Here is an 18575-nt window from a genome sequence, read left to right on the forward strand (position 1 = left end):
TAAAATAACGAGATTCAAAAAAATATAGAAAAACTTGCAAGGATTATCAAAGTTATTAGTAAAAGATGCTAGAAATGTATTAAAAGAAAAAAATGACAGTGGTTTGTGGGCCATTTAAAACTGATTCAAGCAAGATTATAATGGGAAAAGCAAAGGCAGATTTGTTAAATAAATGCTTTGTATCTATCTTCACAGTAAAGGAAAAGGGCAAATACCAGCAGTTCAAGGGAGTCTAAAAGTAAATAAAGAGAAAGAACTCTTTTACTTGTTCACTTTACGGGATGTGGGCATGCTAGTTAGACCAGCATTTATTGCCCATCTCTCAAAAGTTCTTAAAAAATGGTCTTGGAGAAAATAATGTCAGAGACTAAGCAACTGGACCCTGATGATTTCTGCACCCAGGGATTAAAATAGGTGAGGAAATTGTCTTTGGATTGAAAAACGGAAAAGGCATTATTATTTAAGAGGAGGCAGGAAGGTAAGTAACAGAAAACTACACGCCTATCAATTTTATGTCAGTTTGTGAAATCTATAATCAGGGATGGATGACTGAGTATTGAATGAGTATGAGGTAATCAAATACAAGCAGTATAGATTGTGAAAGGTAAACCATCATGGAAGGCTTAATCAGAAGATTTAAATGAGCCAGGTGTTTCAAAAAGATTAAAAGAGGAAAACAAATAAAAAGCATTAAAAAGTATGGAATTCTCATTGTTTCATTTCTCTTGAATATTTATGCCACATACTAATGGTCTCTCAAAACTAAAGATGTATCATGGGGACGAGCAGGGTAGATATGTGGGGTTACGGGAATAGGGTCTGGGTGGGATTATGGTCGGTGCAGACTCGATTGTCCAAATGGCCTCCTTTTGTACTGTAGGAATTCTGTGATTCTATGAATCTGGCAAAATGCTCTATAAAATAATTTCCTTTTCTATGTACACTGCCACAAGACACCTACTCGTGAAAGCATTAACAAAGTGTTTACAGTTCTCGCATCAGCCATTTTCTGCTTCTTTAGAATACTAATTTGGTGCCAACTTCAGAATTAGTATTGTGTCCTAGATTTGCAGTAATAACAAATTCATCTGACACAACTCTCACTGCAAGACAAGGAATACTATATCCACTGTTCTGGACCAGATTCAAACCAATTTTCCACACAAAGTATAATGCTCTAAGTCACCATGTTCCCCACATCATTATCATTTATTAAAAACCACAGTTTCTGTACAGAACAAAGAAAACTGTAGATCTTACACTGTACATGGTATAAGTCCGAACTGGGCTATTCAAAGTAAGCTTACTCAAACTATTCATCTGCAATTAAAAGGTCTTTTTGCATAGACTCCCTCCAGTGCAGAAGGAGGCCATTCGGCCCATTGAGCCTGCACCGACAACAGTCCCACCTTGGTCTTAACTCCTTAATCCCACATATTTACCCTGCTAGTCCCTCTGACACCAAGGGGCAATTTAGTATGGCCAATCCATCCTGTCACTGGGGTTCAAAATACAATTTGGCTTGGTACAATCCAGATATGAGCAGAGAAAATTTTAAATGGCAGCAAAGAAGTTTTATCACTGAGTTGCAATCCGCATTGTGCCATATCGGCTTGTACACAAGGGAGAGCCAGGCTAAACTGTTCAAGTAATTTTCTACAGAAGTTGGTTGAATTACCCGTTAAGATCAAGAATGCCTGAAGTTTCATCACTGTAGCCAAGAAAAAAAATTACTGTGGAATTTCTTGTTTTGCCCAAAATATGACTATAGATGTCTGATCCATATTGTAAAATCTCACTTCCAGCATAATTTTCTTCGATACACTTCATCTCATTTCACCACATTAAAACAACATGTTCTTCTTCCAACTCTGCACACCTAATAACCCTCCACACTCTCCTTTTCTTTCTTCAACCTTTGGAGAGCAACACTCATCCTGAGTGATCTCAATTTCCGGATCAACATGCCACCCTCTCTTCTCTGACCCCGTTGCCTTCCCTCTCTTCTAAAGCTCGTTGGAGTTTAGAAAGATGAGGGGGAATCTTATAGAGACGTACAAGATAATGAAGGGGATGGATAGGGTAGAGGTAAGGGTTATGGGGAGAAAGCGGGAGAGTGGAACTGATCCACTTCAGATCAGCCATGATCTTATTGAATGGCGGGGCAGGCTCGAAGGGCTAGATGGCCTACTCCTGCTCCTATTTCTTATGTTCTTACGTCCTTCCTCCACATGAACTCCCCTAAAATATTCACAGCTAATCCCTGAACCTTGCTGTCTCATATGGCTTCTCTATTCCCATAGTCTTGATTACAGATCAGGTAATCTCCATCTACTACCTGCATCTCATCATGTACATCTCTCTACCATCTTCCAATTCTACTTCTGTTTTAGTTCAACCATGGAAAATGAACTCTAAGTCACTCAATAGTACATTCAAGTTGCTGACTGCCTAGCCTTTGGCCTTCAACTCAAAACAATATTTCTGCAGCTGTCAACCCCCTTCAGCTCCAACTGTGATATCTTTATACCTAGCAAAAGCTTTAACCTCTTCCATACCAGCCATCCTCCATCATGAATCCTTGTATCTCTGCTCTTCAAATCCAAATGATTCAAATTTAAGCTTATCTCATGCACAACTGCTTTTGCAATCTATATTCCCAGACCTGGTAAACACATCAAGCCTCACTCTCCTCTGTCAAAACCCACTTTGCTTGCATTACACTAGAAAGAAACTATAATCCAATTGCTTTTCTCGACATCAATCATCTTTGTATTTTTAACTCCTACACCCCACATGAATGCAAAGAACCATAAATGACTTTGAAACCTAGATTCAAATCATACATTTAGCATCTCTACTGCTATCGCCCATGTCCCCTTGACAACCAAACTTTCTCCTACCCTGCCCAGCCCTGAACCCACATCTTTCTCTACTAATTCACTATGCCCTCCGGGAGTTCATCTTGTCCACGTGACTCATTTCCTGCTTCCTTTATTCCAGACCTTCTAAACTGATAAACCACACAATTTTTTTCTCCTGGTCCCTAGAATGGCTGACATTGCAGATAACTCCCTCCTCAGATCTGTTGGCAGTTCAAAACTGTTGGCACCAACCACCTCCTCAAAGAACCATGCTCAATCCCTCCAACCTTGCAAACTACTGCCCAATCTCCAACCACCCTTTCCTGCCTCCCAAATCCATGCTCAACTTTCCACAAATCCATGTATAAATCTCTCAGCTTGTCATAGCACTGTAACATCTAGTATTGAAGTTACAAATTACACTCTGCAGCCTGTGATTGTCTTTCTCAATCTCTATACTTTTTGACACAACTAATAACACCAGCCCTCCCCAAAGTGTCATCAATATGATCCAGCTCAATGGGATCGCCCTTGCTTGGTTCCACTTTTACTGACACAATTATACGAGCATCTCCAGCAACAGCCTCTTTCCATGACCCCACACTGTTAGCTTTCAAGAATCCATGATCAGCTTCTACTCTTACAGCTATATGCTATGCCTTGGTAGCATGATGCAAAAACATGGACACAACTTTCACATATATGCTGACAACATCCAAGTCTATCAACTTAACGATCTGACATCCAGTCTTGAATAAAGTGAAATGCAAAGACTGCCTTCGTACAACTCTGTTACACTGCCCACTAACAATCTGCCTTAGCGCATGAGCTGCAGAAGCTCTCATCCTCGCAGACTCAACTGTTTCATCTGCTTGGCCTCCTTCCTCCACATCTTCCAGTTCATCCAAACTCTATTACCTTTATTCTATTCCACATTAAATTTGTGCTCACCAATCATCCTGTCCTTGGTGACGCACACCAACTCCCAGATCCCAACATCCTTCCATTTAAAATTCTAACCCATCTCATACCAGATAAAATAACAGCTCTAAATCCATCTTCTTTTGTATGTGTAATGCTACTCTAGGCTTTAGAAAGTAATTTTACTTGTCCTGATGAGTACATACAAACTCACTTGGCAGCAGCTTGATCTGTATCATAACAATTGTCCATGATGAATTGAGATTAAACCACGCATTTGAGGAAGATTAAATGCTGATTACACAAAAGGAACACAAATGCATGCATAAACAAACTCTTTCATGTCCTTCATTAAAAATTCATTGTTTGATTTGAATAATCTAAATTTCTTATTCATATCAATAATTGCATTCCCAAGTGTCCACATTAATAACATATTGTAGTTTTCCACTACTTAATTATTCTGAAGTATTTGCTAGAACTCAGATTTAACGCACGAACAAGAAAACAGTTGTTTCTGCATTTAGTAGCTTCTTCATACAAAACTTGGTTTTTCTTTTCAATAAAAACTATTTTAATACCAAAATACATCTAATATTAGTACTGAACCAAATTAACAGAATAGGTAACCAGCTCCAAGATACACTGAACATTTATCAAATCCATGATGGAATTGATTTCCTATGCCTTAGTAAAGTGTAATATTGCAATATCACTCTCACTGATTTTTTAATGCAATTCTTCATATCAATTTGCAGAAAACTAGCGCAAGAGAAACAAGCATAAATGCATTTGAGGTCATTGGTTTACTAGCTACATCGTGATATATAAATAAGTTTTAAGATGCAATCTTAACATTGTGATGTTAGAATATAATGATCTTAACACTTCTTTCTCCAAACTACTAACCAAATGTTTAATAAGAAGTTTTACCTCTTAGATAGCTGGGAAATGATTCAAGTACTACATTGTTTACTAATTGCAGAAATGGTGACTACAACAGTGGCACAGCCAAAGTTGAACTACAAGTTTTATACAAGTATTAGGACAATGAATATGCAGCGTTCTCAATATTCAAAGCAATGTCCCACCCAGAGAGAGAATAATTAATTATGCCTCACTGAAGCAAATTTATATCAACCAATCACAGAGTAACATTAACAATGTCAGCCACTGGAAGGTAATCTTGAATAATTCAGAAAGAGATTATATCCACTTCTGAACACATGCCGCTCTGCCCCAGAAAAATCACAGCCACGATTAGTGAAACTGAAATTGTTGAGGAGGTCTAAATGCCTAGCAGTGAAGAAGTTGGAAACCTATGTTTTCTAGTCAACAAGCAAATATTAATGATGCAATTACAAGACTGCCTGAAAAAAATTCTTAAAGAGTAGTTTTATGGAGAACTTAATTATTTTTACCTTCTAAATAGTGTACTCACTGGAAGAGGGACAGAAAACTTCACCTGATAATTCCTTTAAAATTTAAATTTCTCAAAACTGCGAAGTTCTTGAAGTCAGTGTAAGCTAGTAAACAGACTACCTGCTATTAGGACCCTTCACAGTTGACTTGTTTCACTCTAATACAACCAGGGTGGGGAATCAATGTTAGCTTCTGTGAACTGTTCTGTCTGGGCTACTGCTAATCTTCTCTGTATCATTCCAACTTCAGTATATGTGCTGCCGAAGCTGAATTCCAAAACATTAAATATACTTTTCAAACCACTGAGATCACCACAATTTAATTATGATCGTCCATTGTTGTAAGAGCTATCTCTAGTAAGTGCACTAAGTTTGAACTGACTTAACTCCTGATTTTAATCCAAAACCTACCAATTTGCAGCAAATCTCTACAACCCAAACAAAATCAAGGGGAGGCTGTTTTCCTGGATGAGATCAAGATTAGATTTACATAGTTGATGTATTTGATTATAATCTCCACTATGGAAAAGCTGAATCACTTATCACAAATAACATTCCCACAGCTTTGTTAAAACTGCACAACAAAGGATTTTCTTTTTAATTAATTAAAAATATAGATTCCTTTTGTTTCTACCCAGAACACTGGAAAAACATTCAGTGCCTAATTTTCCTAACAACACATCTTCAGAGGAGGATGAGAATAACCTGACATGAGTAGGAAGTGCAAAAGTCACTGGTACAATTTTCACAGGTGCAACCAAAGTACAAATCTTCAAAAGTACTTGGGAGATATTACAAATTGAATTCAATGAACTAGATATGCCATTTGACATTATATTGAGCTATGCAGATCAAGGACATACCACGTAAGATCTGCTTTAGGGTAACTTAGCTATGCCACACTGGGTTAACTGTGAAGACACTACAACTGACCTCAGCATCCTGGATTGGGAAAGAAAAATTCAGTTAACATTTCCATTCCTAATTGCTGTTCAGCAAATATCTAAAGAAAATGGTGTTCGGAGAATCAGCTGAGGTACACCAAAGTGTCAACATTAACTAAGGTTCACACCTTACAAGCAGCCATGTGGGTGTGGCAAGGTAAAATTACACCAAAGTACAATTTATTGCCAAAAAGAGAAAGACAAAAGCAGGGGGAAATATACAGCATCTATTTTAGGCAATTCTTACTTGTTTGATCAGTTACATTCCTATCAAGAGGCTTTTAACACAAATATAAAAATAATGTTGTACAAAATTGATATGTAAATTCTCTTTAAACACTGCTTTCCCAATTAGAGAAAAAAAATCAACCATAATAAATAGTGGACATATGGTGATAGTCAACAAATTTGATTCCACCAGGAGGCAATGGATCTGGATCATAACTTTAATAATCAGACAAATTTTGGCAGCCTGATGGGAGAAATTCCCATTCGGATGGCATAAAGTTATGAAAAATATACAAATGTAATGCTATCAACTGTAGGACAAAATATGAATAATGTTAAACAGATTATGAAATAAAAAGGAAAAGAAATTGAAAAGACAACTCCACCTGGATGTTCCTCTCCAACCACTTACTATCCCAAAATGGAAATAAATTGCCATTCCTTCAGTCAAAATCCTGGAACTCCCTCCCTAACAGCACTGTGGGCGTACTTACACCAGATGGACCACAACAGTTCAAGAAGGGAGCTCACCACCATCATCTTCAGGGCAATTAGTGATGGGCAATAAAAGCTGCCTAGCCAGTGACACCCACATCCAATAAATGAATTTTAAAAAAGCAAAAAACAAGCATATTATCTGGATTCCTTAAAGAATTCCACAGTCAATTACTTTCCAAGTAGACATCACCTGTTAATATTGGCAAATGCAGTCAGCTAGCACATAAACAACTAATGAAAAGAGTTAGCTGATCATTTTTTCTTTGGTGCTGTTGCATGAGGGACGATTGCCAGGATTTCTTGAAAACTCCCTGTTCATTTTAAAATCATGCAAAAGAATTGTTAGTCTTCATTGGAACAGGTAGATGAGCCCTCATTTAACATCTCATCCTACAACATTAACCTGGATTACACGCTTAAATCCTGGGACTTTAAACAACAACATTCGAAATGGAAAACTGTCCAGTAATGTTTGGGCAAGTCCAGAAATAGTAAATTACCTGTCATAATATTTTCAAATCAACAGCAAAGTGATGGAAGGTGTTATTAGTAATGCTGTCAAACCTGCTCACCACTGCTCTGCCTCAGTTCTGCCAGGGACACATGGTTCCAGGCCTCATTACAGCCTTAGTCAAAACATGATTAAAACTTGTTCTCACTGGAACGACGGAGGTTGAGGGGCGACTTGGTAGAAGTCTACAAGATTTTGAGAGGCATGGACTGAATGGATAGTCAGAAGCTTTTTCCCAGGTGGAAGAGTCAATTACTAAGGGACACAGATGTAAGGTGCGAGAGGCAAGGTTTAAAGGAGATGTACAAGGCAGATTTTTTTTTACACAGAGAGTAGTGGGTGCCTGGAACTCGTTGCCGGGGGAGATACAGGAAGTGGATATGGTAATGACTTTGAAGGGGCATCTTGACAAATACATGAATAGGGTAGGAATAGAGGGATATGATCTCCAGAAGGGTAGGAGATTTTAGTTCAGTCGGGCAGCATGGTCAGTGTAGGGTTGGAGGGCTGAAGGGCCTGTTCCTGTGCTGTAATTTTCTTTGTTTGTTATGATTAAGATTTGAATTCAAAGAATGAGGTGAAACTGAATGCCCTTGACATCAAGGCTGCATTTTATTAAGTATGGCATCAAGGAGCTATAGCAAAACTGAAATCAAATTAATCAGGGTGTAAACCACCCACTTATTGGAGGGGAGTCAAACCCAGCATCAAGGAAAATGGTTCAATGGTTGGAGGTCAATCATCTCATTTCCATGGCATCACTGCAACTAACTTCAGGTGTTTCATCGGTGATCTTCCTCCCATCATAAGGTCAGAAGTGGGGCTGTCTGCTGATGACTGCACAATGTTCAGCATCATTTGCAACTTCTCAGGTACTGAAGCAGTACATATTCAAGATGCAGCAAGACCTAGACAATATCCAGCTTGGGCTACAAGTGCCACACAATGACCATCTCTAACAAGAGAGGATCTAACCATCACCCCTTGGCATTCGATTGCATTACCATCACTAAATTCCTCACTATCAAAATCCTGGAGGTTACAATTAATCAAAAATTGAACTGGACTAGCTACATAAATACTGTAGCTACAAGGCCACTCAAAGGCCAGGAATCTTGCAGCAAGTAACTCATTTCCTGGCTCCCCAAATCCTGTCCACCATCTACAAGGCACAAGTCAGGAGTGTGATGAAATATTCTCCACTCACCTGGATGAGTGCAGCTCAAACAACAATTAAGAAACTCAACACCATCCAGGACAAAGGAGCTTGCTTGATTGCTACCCCTTCCACCCACATTCAATCCTTCTACTACTGGCGAACACCGCATCAATGTTTATAATCTAGAAGATGCAATGCAGGCACTCACCAAGGTTCCTTAGGAAACACCTTCCAAACATCCACCAACATCTAGAAGGACAAGTGAAGCAGATACATAACAATACCACTGCCAGCAAATTCCCCTGCAGGCCAAAATTATATCATAATTCCTTTATTGTCCGTTGGACTCTGGGTTACCCAAGACGATATTTGGGAGATGGCCGAAACTTGATCAAAGAGATAGGTTTTAAGGAGGAAAGAGAGGTACAGAGATGTTTAGGGACAGAGAATTCCAGGGCCCAAACAAGTGAAGGCACAGCCACCTACAGAGAAGGGATTAAAATCAAAGATGCTCAAGAAGCTAGAATTAGAGGAGCACATATAAATCAGAGGTTTGTGGGGCTGGAGGAGCCACAGAGACAAGGAGGTACAAGGCCATGGAGTGACTTAAAAACAAAGATGCAAATGTGTATAATCCAATTAATGCAATATCTCTGTACATGTGGATTTAAAAATAGCTGCTAGCCAGTAATACAAGAATTCAAAAAAAAATCGTGTGGCAACTGAAGCTGCAAAGAATACAAAACCAGCCTTATAAACTTATGAAAATGACAAGCAGAAAAAGACAAGCTGATCAAAATCAGCTCAGGACAAGCAACTGTTTATTTGTTACCACTTAATCCAGTTACCACTTATAGTAAGCCACCTTAAAACAAATCTGATTTAAATAAACATGAAGCATACCTCTTATTTAATAGTGTCAAAAGAATTGAACAACGCAGGTGGATTGTGCAACTTCATCTTGTGGCTATGGTTTCGAGGTACAGTGACATTCTACTGTCGTTGTGCAACAGTTATGAATTTATTGGACACTTGATAAAGTAAGAGAGCAGAGGATGACTAAAGTGAAAGAGAGAGCCCTGGTGTGAGTTGGCACAGCCCCCTTGTCATCTGACAGGCACCACGACTCGACGCGAGAGAAGCAGCAAGTGTATATTTGAAAATAAAATCTGAATGCTGAGACAAGTGGAGAAAAGGGCGGCTGGCAGTGACAGGGAGATTGTGTCCCGGTCTCTATGTGAGGAAACAAACCGCCGTGGCTGCTTTAACCGGGGGGAGGGGTTCAGGGTTATTCCCGCCGGCAATTTTCACCTCACCATTTACTGACCATTTCAAAGTTCACACTCAGGCACCACCCCGCCGCTCAGCACTAACTGCCTCCAGCTCCCCAGCCGCTTCCCTCCCCAAAGGCCCGGCCGGGCAGCCCAGGCCCAGCCGCACTCACCGCCCCATCGCCAGGCGGCCCAGCCTCCAGTCAGCCCGGCCCAGCTTCCCCTCCTCCTTCCCCAAGGCCCTGGGGACAAACTCACCTCCACTTGTGGTAACTTTGTCCCCGGCTGCTGTCCCGGCCTCTCCTCTCGGCTCCGCTCCGCCTGCTCCAGCCAGCGACACACACAGACAGACAGACAGAGAGAGGCAGCCCGACAAGCGGCCCCGCCAACTGACGTCAGGCCACCTCCCACACAGCCCAGAGTCAGCACTGGGTATGGGGAATCAGCATTGGATATGAGGAATCACTAGATGGAATCATCACTGGATATAGGGAATCAACATTTGACATGGAGAGAGTTAGCACTGAATATGGGAGTGTTAGTACTGGATATGCGATGTGTTAGCACTGGATATGGGGAGGGTCAGCAGGGTCTGTGGAGCTTAGATCTGATCTGTTGGTATGGGATGCTTAGCTGTATTACTTGCTGCTTATGCGTTTTAACATGTTAAGTAGTCCAATATTGTAACTTCACTAGGTTGACACCTCATTTTTAGGTTTGCTGCTCCTGGCATGGCCTCCTGCACTCTATATTGAACCAGAATTGATCTCCTGGCTTGGAGGTAATGGTAGATTGGAGGATATTCTTGTACATGAGGTCACAGATTGTGTGCAATTTCTGCTGCTGTTGACAGCCCACGGTGTCTCATGGATGCCCAGTTTTGAGTTACTAGATTTGTTCAAAGTCAACTAGATTTGTTACTAGATAGTTACTAGATTTGTTCAACATTTAGCATGTTGGTATTGCCACGCAATGTGATGGGGGGGGGGGGGGGTAACCTCAGTGTGAAGGCAGGTCTTTGTCTCCACAAGGACTGTGCAGTGGTCATTCCTACCAGTACTATCATGGAGATGCATCTGTGGTCAGATTGGCGAAAATGAGGTTGGATCTTTTTCCCTCTTGTTGGTTCCCTCACCACCTGTCACAGTCTCAGTCTAGCTGCTATGGCCTTTAGGACCTGGCCCACTCAGTCTGCATTGGTACTACTGAGCCATACATGGTGATGGACATTGAAGTCCCTCACCCAGCATGCGTTCTGTTTCCTCCAAGTGATGATCAACAGAGAAGTATTGAGTCATCACCTGAGGGGGGCTGGGACCTGGTAATCAGCAGGAAGTTTTCTTGTCCATGTTTGACCTGGTGCCATGAGACTTCATGGGGTCCAGTCGATGTTGAGGGTTCCCAGGGCAAGTCACTTCCAACTGTCTGCAGATTACAGGATATACCCAGGAATGGTGATTGTGGTGTCAGGGACATGATCTGTTAGGTATGATTCTGTGGGTATGATTATGTCAGGCCATTGCTTGACTAGTCTGTGAGACTGCTGTCCCAATTTTAGCACAAGGCCCTAGATGTTAATGAGGAGGACTTTGCAAGGTCAACAGGGCTGGGTTCACTGTTGTCATTTCTGGGGCCTCTGACGTTGCCAGATGGTCTGTCCTTTTTGTTACGTTTGTAGCGGTTGAGTGGCTTGCTAGGCCATTTCAGAGGACATTTAACAATCAACCACATTGCTGTAAGTCTGGAGACACACGTAGCAGGTAAGGATGGCAGATTTCCTTCCTTAAAGAACATTGGTGAACCAGATGGGTTTTTATCACAATCTGCAATGGTTTCATGGTCATCATTAAACATCAGATTTTTATTGCGTTTTTAAGTTCCACCATATGCTGTGGTGCGATTCAAACCCAGATCCCCAGAGCATTTTTCCTGGGCCTCTGGATTTCTAGTCAAGTGACAATACCACTATGTCACCACCTCTCCTGAGTGTGTCAGCACTGGATACAAGGAGTGTCTACACTAGATATAGGGGTCAGCATTGTGTATAGGGTGTGTCTGCATTGGATACAAGAATGTCAACACTGAATCATAGGGATCAGTACTGTGTATAGGGCATGTCAGCGCAGCATACAGGGGTGTTGGCAATGAATACAGGGAATGTCATCCTGGAATGGGGAACGTTAGTGCTGAATGAACTACTGACTATGGGATGTCAGCACTGGATACGGCAGTGACATCGCTGGAAATGGGGTGTCTGTAATGTATTTTCTGAAACATTGTATTTTGTAATGTGTCTATTGCTCTCTCAAGGAGGTCAGATAGCTCAGTTAGCTGGATGGCTAGTTCATGAACACACTGCGTGTTCAGTTCCCGTACCAGCTGAGGTTATTCGCAAAGGCCCTGCTTCCTCAAGTTGCCCTTTGTCTGAGGTGTAGTAATGCATAGGTTAAAATCACCATCAATCAGCTCTGTCTCAGAAAGAGGGAGAGGAGCCTATTATTCTCTGGGACTTTGGCAACTTCCATTCATCCTTCAACTTTAGCACTCCAATCAAATTTATGTATTGATTTTGTGTGTACTGTAGTGATTTTGTAATTGCTGTATTAGTTTAAACTCGTATGTCTTTTGTACTTTTAGTTGCTTGTTTTTAAATAACTTGCTTCAGGCATCAGCAATCGATAAGAAATTGCATGTAGGTATTTGAACTTTCCAGAACACCTAAGATGTATCAGTTAGGTAGTTCGGGACGTGAGCCCTAAAAGAAATCAATCATTAGGAAGTGACACCACACATCCTCTGATTGCAAATAAACAGACACACAAATTACCTTGTAGTTCTTTGTCATCTCAGTGGAAAAGCTATAAACATAATAAAATAGCAGATAAGTTGTAAAGAGAAGGATGTTTCCACAAGTGACTAATATTTTAGGGAGCCAATTAGAAGTTAATGGGAAGTGATATCAGCAAGGTGATCAATTAAGGGACCAATCAGACATTGATCAAACAACACTTAACCAATCAGAGACTGATTATGTGTGGTTTGGGCTAATTAGAACTAAATTTTTTTTATTCGCTCATGGTACATGGGCATCGCTGGCTGGCCCATCGCTGATTGCCCCTGTTCAGAAGGCAGTTGAGAGTCAACTACATTGCTGTGCCTTTGGAGTCACATGCAGGCCAGGCCAGACCAGACCAGGTACGGTAAGGTCAGGACGGCAGATTTCCTTCTCAAAAGGACATTAGTGAACCAGATGGGTTTTTCCAACAATTGTCAATGGTTTCATGGTCATCAGTGGATTCTTAATTCCAAATCATTTTTATTGAATTAAAATTCCACCTTCTGACGTGACAGGATTCAAACCCAGGCCACCAGCACATAGCTGAGTTTCTGGATTTACCATCTAGTGATAATACCACTAGGCCATTGCCTATCCCTTGTAATGAGCAACAGCTTTCAGTAGCTAGGTGCCTAGGCACAGCATGAAGAAAGAAGATAGACTTTAGGCAACAAAACAAGCGACAGTGGCACAGTCAATCGGAGATTGAGAGCCACTGTTCCAGAGTGAACGGACTGATCCACTACCTTGTTAAATATTGTAATTTTGTAGTTATTACAATTAACTTAATAAATTCTGTGAAACTTGTGACAACATACTTCTTTCTGGAATGGCCTGTAGCTAGTCAAGAACTAAAGATTCCTTTTGGATAACTTTCCTAATTCATTCTGACAATTAAAATTTAATTTTACAATTGAGAGGAGAGAGGACCCTTGATATTACAAATTTGCCAGCATTGAATAAGGAGTGTTACACTGGAACCAAGGATTATCAGCACTGGGCCTGGGGAGTGTCAGCACTGGATGTAGGAAGCATCAGTGCTGGACCTAATGAGTGTTGCATTGGATTATAGGGATATCTTCACTGCATGTAGTAAGTGTCAGCAATAGGTAAAGGGAGAGACTTGCCTGGATCAGTGTAACTCCAACAGCACTCAAATAGCTCAACACCATCCAGGACAAAGCAATCCACTTGATTGGCAACTCTTCCACAAACATTTATTCCCTTCACCACCGATGAACAGTGGCAGCAATGTGTACTATCCACTGCAAGAACTCACCAAAACTCCTTAAGCAGCATCTTTCAAACCCACAACCACTATCATTCAGAAGGACAAAATCACCACTTTGAAATATATAATATCCCTCGTGAACCAGATGGGTTTTTATAAGATTCGACAATGATTTCATGCTTATTTGACTTTTGAGACTTTTATTGAATTCAAATTTCACAATCTTGCCATGACGGATTTGGGAATTTGATCCCGGGTTCCCAAGTCTTGCCCTGGGTCTCTGGATTACTAACCCAGTGACAATAACACAGTATCATTGGTCTCCCCTGCCTCCACCTCCACCTCTACAGGGACTAAGAAGGCAGCACATCAACACCTTCTCTTGGGCAATTCAAGATGAGCAATAAATGCTAGCCTATCCATCGGTGCTCACCTGGTGTAAATGAATAAAACAGATTTTGGGTATTGGGTGAAGAGCGGGTGAAAGGAGTGTGGCACTGGATAAATGTAGTGTGGATAATGAGTGAAGGGAATGCGTGTGGAAGGATGTATAGGCGGCACTGGTTATGGGAATAAATAACCTTGCTAATAGCACAATGTAGGTGTTCAGTGTCAGTAGCACGGGCAGGCCCAGAGGAAGGAATGGGTAACCACAGTGTAGGCAAAGAGAAATATGAAGAAAGATTTTGAGTAACACCAAGCGAGGGAAAGAAGAAGCAGGATTTACTCGTTAGCTGAGGGAAGCGCAGGTGAGATACCGAAAGTGGCACTGCGACTGGGCCAAATAAGCGATAGATTTTTGAGGCATTCAGGATCACTCCGAGATTTGCGCAAAATGTTCACCAAATCGGAACTTTTGAAACCTCGAGTTATAGTCGCTCTCTATAAATGCTTGACGAAATTGTTACTCTATTACTCATAATATATTTAATCATTAATAGCTTTTCATTTGACTTTTTAAATTCAATGTCGATGAGCGGTGTAAAATCTCTTTAAAATTTTGTAACTCTTAAACTAAAAGGAAAATATTTTCACGGGAATGCAAAAATAACTCACATTCTCCCTGTCTTCCTCGTGTGAATGTAGCAAACTTCGCCGCTTTTCCAGATAGCAAATAGGACAGAAACTGAGATGTTCAGCTTGTGTGTGGCCAGAGTGGGGAATCTGGAAAGACGGTGAACTGGGAAATCTGCCCATCCAAACGCTTATGAATCACATGATAGATAATCCTTTTTATTCTTCCAGTTCGAGCGGAAGGCTGCAGCCAATATCTACAAATATGCCAAACTAACGAAATACATCATTTTGTACCTCTAAATCTCGTTTTCACCTATCATACACATCTCAACATAAGTTTTTTTTTGGCGTTTGGAATGAAACAATATAACGAAAATGTACTGGGGGACAAACTTTAATGTGTAAAATCATTTACTAATATAGTTAGCCATATATAGTTAACTATATAGTTTTCTTACCACCCATTAAAGGAAAAATTTTAAAAACTATAGGCGAAGTCATAAATCATTTACACATTCACATCCCATTTGGCATTCAACCCTAATTTAGTTTGTTCACCAGATTCATTACAGAGTCAACATTATTAGTGATTTCAATGAATTATTGTAATCTCGATTTATCGTTGACGAAGGGTCATGTGGACTCGAAACATCAGCTCTTTTCTCTCCTTACACTTGCTGCCAGATCTGCTGAGGTTTTCCAGTGTTTTTTCTTTTGATTTCAGATTCTAGCATCCTCAGTAATTTGCTTTCATCTTAAAAGGAGACTCGTTCCCGTGGGGATTTAATATGATTTGAACATAGCCTTGAATTTCTTCTGCCTTTGTATATGGAACTACAGTGTATCTAAGTCTCCAGCATTGTTTTAATTCCGTGATCAGATCCTGTCTGAAAACACAAGACCAGCCGTTCCCTCAACTCTCAGATCGAGGGTCCACCCTGCACACTAGTTCAGAAACTTCCCACTGTCAGCAGGGATTCAAGCGCAGCAAAAAAATCTGGTGTTTAATTGCAATTTTTAGGGCTTTAAAAATGTGTACCCATTGCTCTGTATTTTTATTTTTCTTATTTTTATGGCATAACTATAAATCACAAAATTTAATTCCCGAAATGCGGAATTAAAAACATTTTATGCCTGATGTGTGTGTGACGATCAGCTAAGTTGAAAACTAAATTATCATAATTAAAAAATAATCATATGGTGTGGTCCCGCTTATTTAAATTGATTTACATCCATTTTAAGTCTGGGTGCGACAATCCTCCTTTTTCAGATACCACGCCCCAAGAGGATATTGATGATCATTGACTTCCATAGGATTGGTCTGTGACTATACTTGGTAAAGTACTTCATTGGTTTGCCATTGGCTGACCAGAAAACTCTTGCTCTTAGCAATGTCATTGGGCACACGCATTGGATTTACAGCCTGATATTCAACCTGCATTGCTACGTTATGAATGTATCTTCCGTGGCTATCAAGAGCTTAAGTGGGTCTTGAACCCAGAGCTTCTACCCAAGAGGTTGGGACACTACCACTGCACCAGTGTGTTTAGACATGAACTGACATTCGCAAACTAGGTGCAACATTTTGCACAATTGCAGGTCCATTTTCCAAACTGTGCCTATGGTGAAAACTCTAGGTCATAAATTCATTGTTCACTACAGGCAGTTTAAAGTAGTTTGCACATTTGAGCATAATGTATTCTTCAGTATGTCTCAGGGTATATTCGTTCATTAACAAAATGATTTCCCCCAAAATATATTTTATTCATAAAAGCCACACAATAGTTCATATTTAACATTTTTAAAAAGTACTTGGAGCACCCCTGTAGATTTAGCATAACAGAATGATCATGAAACCATTGTTGATTGGTGAAATATCCACCTGGTTCACTAATGTCCTTTAGGGAAAGAAATCGACAGTCCTTACCTGGTCTGGCTGGCATGTGACTCCAGAGCCACAGCAATGTGGTTGACTCTCAACTGCCCTCTGGCAACTAGGATTAGGCAATAAAAGCTGACTAGTCAGTGATGCCCATGTCCACAAATGAAAAAAAACAGGCTTTATGTACATTTACATTTCATGTCAAACATACAACCTGAGGTTTACCTGGTTCCCACCCCCCTTGGTATACTATGGAGTGAGAGCCTTATTCATGAGCTTTCCCCATTGAGTCTTTATAGTGTCTGCCCCCAGCTTTATCCATCCCTCAGCATAGTTCTACACATTGGAATATTACAATCTGCAACACCTCTTTAACAACAGCTCTTTGCACAGGAAGATCAAATTTTGGGCAAACCAAGGAGCATCTTTCACTGAGTTAATGGTTCTTGAGCAGCAATTGATTCCGATCTCAGTGTATCCCTAGGAACACCCATAGACCACTGAGTCTTGGGTAAAGAGTTGCTTAGACTGAACCTTGATAGAAAAACAGTACATTTCTTCCAGATCTGCTCTGCAAAATAAGTGACAATGTCTTCCCCACCACAGCTAGTTAAGGAAAGCATGCATTGACACTGAGATTATGTGTACAGGAAGGATCTGACAAGGCTGGCCCTTCTCACCACCAGCCTAGCTACAAATTGACGGTTATTTAAGAGTTCTGCCAATGAGGCATGATGCCAGATGGGCTTGACATTCAGCTCAGGGAATCATCTGATTAGATCCACCATTTCCTTTTCCTGCTGGACTATTGTCAAAGGTGTTTTTCTGGTATGGTGCAACTGAATGCAGCCTTCTGTGACGATATCACCAGACTCATCCTTTGTAACACCATGGATAAAACCTAGGTTCTATGCCCAGCTTGATGTTGCACACAAAGGTGGCCATCAGAATGAGGGTGGCATTTGGGCCTTTCTGTCCTCTATTTAGTGATTTGTACATTGCATCTCCATGGATATGATCCATTTTTGATCTTCAGATAGAGCAGAAGATGCTCAGATGACCACCACAGTGCAAGTGCAATTTCTGGATCAGACAGTATATAGACCAAAACTAAGAACATTTGACACCTGATAATAAAGTTCTTGCATTCTGAAGAATTGCTTCTGTACATTCAGATTTTGGCAACATGCTTGGTACATGCCTCACCCCACCCAAAACACATCCCCAACACCTTAGAGCAGTCTGACCTGACAATGAAGGGAATCTTAGTCACCCTGCTCTCAAAGAACGTGGCCTTGCTTATATACAGATCATATCCAAAAGAGCACAATGCTTTCAGGGATCTTCCTGCTGGCTACAGTGCCAATCTAATCAGGATAGGTCACCAACTTCAGCACAGACTTTAGCTGATTGGCAAGGACCTTGAACAGAATTTTGCTCTATAGAAATTGAAATGGACTGCCAATTTCTGATTTTCTCCCCCATGTGGATATAGATTTGATGATGTGGAGATGCCAGTGTTGGACTGGGGTAAACACAGTAAGAAGTCTGACAATACCAGAAACCTTTCGTCACCTGACGAAGAGGGAAACCTTGAAAGCTTGTGAGTTTACTATCAAATAAATCAGTTGGACTTAAACCTGGTGTTATCGGACTTCTTACTATAGTTTTGATGTCAGGTTATACACCAATCAGAAGCATATACTCAGCATGAAACCAAACCTAGATGTAGAAGCAATGCTCTCTCTCTCGTGTAGGAACCTAGTTATCAAGTGTAAAATGTTCTGCGTTT

General features: G+C 40.7%; 1 protein-coding gene across 13 annotated transcripts in view; it reads right to left on the reverse strand.

Annotated features, from left to right (window-relative positions):
* The window catches only part of clip1a (CAP-GLY domain containing linker protein 1a), a 158944-nt gene extending 143917 nt beyond the window's left edge, over positions 1 to 15027 (reverse strand). For 11 of the 13 annotated variants that reach the window (XM_080208339.1, XM_080208340.1, XM_080208332.1 and 8 more), the window contains exon 1: positions 10076 to 10170. The gene's annotated coding sequence lies outside the window, so the exon portion shown is untranslated. Of the gene's footprint in view, positions 1 to 9449; positions 9564 to 10075; positions 10171 to 14940 lie in introns of those variants that run through there. The other 2 variants (XM_080208328.1, XM_080208327.1) reach the window with 2 other exon arrangements.
* Positions 15028 to 18575: the final 3548 nt, after the last annotated feature.

This window comes from Carcharhinus amblyrhynchos, chromosome 20 (assembly GCF_965287045.1).
Source record: "Carcharhinus amblyrhynchos chromosome 20, sCarAmb.v2.hapA, whole genome shotgun sequence".
Lineage (NCBI taxonomy): Eukaryota > Metazoa > Chordata > Chondrichthyes > Carcharhiniformes > Carcharhinidae > Carcharhinus > Carcharhinus amblyrhynchos.